Raw genomic sequence first — 2,612 nt, 5'->3', positions numbered from 1 at the left:
TTCTGCAAAATTACTGCCGTTTTAGCTTACTATATCTATCCCTTTCCTTAGCAAATTCCAAAGTCAATTTTGTTACGTGATATTTGAACGACCCTCTATGGAATTTAGAAGGCCTACTAATGCTGGTTGTCTTAATTTTGAAATTCACTTCCAGAATAGTTTTTTCGGTAGAGCTTTGGATAGACCAGTATTTAAAAGATCTGATCCGGTTATAATGCAAAAAATTGTAACCGTTCAGTTACAAGATCCCTAGTATTTTTAATATGTTAATTTATTTATTTATTATTTAATGTTCTTTGTGGTAAATGTTCAATGTTTTGGGTTACGAGCTATAGGGAAACACCAATATTGTATAGCGTAGTCCCCCGTCAACAAACACAACAGAATATTGTCTCTTAAGAAAGGGCTCAGTGGGTGCAAGGGGGGTATCCAGTGGGTGCAACTTAAGAGCAAGCTTCTACGATGTTGGCGGTATTGGGGATGACGGTTGAAGAGACCGATGACGGATCCTTCGAGGCAGGTATGATCGCCGTGAATCGGCCATTTCAATCCCGGTGTTCGTGCGAGAAAGTTGAGTGCTTAAGTGAAAGTTTCTAAAGTGAGCCAGCAGAAGACGGAAGAAGGATTCCCGCATCACCCTGCTGTTCGTTCAGGTAAATCCTGCGTCCCTGAATCGCCCGACCTGGCATTCATTGCTCACGATTTGTCCCCCAGGACCTTTTGATTTCGTCCACAAAGCGTACGCGCCTCACACTCGCACGGGTCGGTCCATGTACAGTAAGTGCGGAGGAGCCAGTACATGCACCTAATCGTAAAAGGACCTCTCGCTCTGGATCTACGGATCCATAACCCGTAAAGGAGCGTTTCTCTCGGGCTGAAGCCCTAATTATCAAGGAGACCCTTCTCGGAACGACCGTTACGGTGATCCCGTGGTCCGCCCGATCGAGTCAACGAAGGAAGACACCGTAAACCTCGACACCAGCCTACGCCATTGCTGGTCAGTACGCGCCATCCGTCCGCCATCGCTCAAGCCAGCCCGCGGTTTCCACGGCCGCCATTGCCACCAAGAGCACTGGTCGATGTTCCGTGCGCGGCGCTGAAGCGAGCGTGGCCATCCGAGTGGTGCTAGCCCGCAAGAACCCGAGCCAACCGAAGCCGAAGCAGAAGTAGGAGAAGCAGTGCATCAACGGTACGTACCGCAGCAGTTCCCGAACCCCAGCAACCCCCACAATAGCCCAAATATCCCCCACATCACACACAGTAGTTTCCATAGTTTTTAATAAATTTAGTCTTAATTCCGTATTTTTCTTTAGTTGTCTTTAATAAAACCCATCCCTTGATATTTCCCACAAAATTGCTTCATTTATTTAATCCGCGTAATCCTCCGACACATTTGGTAAGCCGACTCTGTTTTCCGTTCCTAGGGGAAGAGTTAGTGCCAAGAGCTTGCCGACATCACAACCTTTTCCTTTACTACTTTGTAAATAAGTATCAAAATGTTATTAACTTATCCTGCATCGTGGAATTATGAAAATTGAATTTGTAAAATTATGCTTATAATTCCTTAGAATATCTATAAATTTATTGAAACTTTTCATATGTCAGCGATTAAAAAAAATCACCAAAAATCAATTTTTCAACCAATTTTTGATCTTTAAAAAGCATTGGTTAGAAGCACTCTTAAAATTTTAGAAAATTTATGGGTTGGAAGTTTTACTTGTTTTATATGACTTTGCCAATGTTTTCAAAAATGTATTTTTTTTAGGTGTCAACGTTGGCTGTTTTTTTACTTACATTTCCTATATTTTAGGTAAAAAGTATGCAGTAATTTTCTAGCCTCTACGCATTTATTTGCAATTTAAATGATAATGGTGCCATTTTATAGCAGAAAATGTGAAAAACAAGCAAAAATTGACAAAGTGGTCATAAAAACATGAAAAAATTAGATAAATGCAAATTTAAATACTTAAAAATGAAACAAGAAAAACATAAAACAAGAGAAGTAAAGTTTTTCGTAAAACAAAAGTTGCTCAAAATGACCTCCTAAACACGGGAAAATAAAAAACATCGAAAAAAATTGGGCAGTAGAGGTTAATTTTGAACAATTTTATCAGGGTCTCGAAAAAATGAAAAATTGGTGCTCAGGGTGATAGATAGAAAATGTTTTCATAGAACAATGAATTCTTAAAAAAATACATTTAATACATTACTTGCTATTTGTTCATCGTTATTTTCTTGGAGCTCAAAGAAAAAATAAATCATGTGTTATAAAATGGTTTAAACTTCATATTGTAAAATCCATGCCATTTACAAACAAACTTTTGCATTGGAAATTCACAATTAATTATCGAACAATATCTTTGAAAAAAAAGGTTTGATGTGAAAAGTTACCGATTGTGATTGGACACTCAATACTATTTTTAACTGAATGAATGGACATGGAAAAGAAAATCTGAGTAAATACAAATTTAAAAAAAAATAAAATCTTCAAAAAAGAGTTTTAATTTGGTATGATTTTTTTTAAACAGCTTCAAAAATGGCAAAACATTTTTAAGTTTAAACCAGATTGGCCATAATCTCGGAAATTTGATTGATAACCGGGATTTTTTAAG

Source organism: Culex quinquefasciatus, chromosome 2 (assembly GCF_015732765.1).
Source record: "Culex quinquefasciatus strain JHB chromosome 2, VPISU_Cqui_1.0_pri_paternal, whole genome shotgun sequence".
NCBI lineage: Eukaryota > Metazoa > Arthropoda > Insecta > Diptera > Culicidae > Culex > Culex quinquefasciatus.
This window is presented reverse-complemented; position numbering follows the sequence as displayed.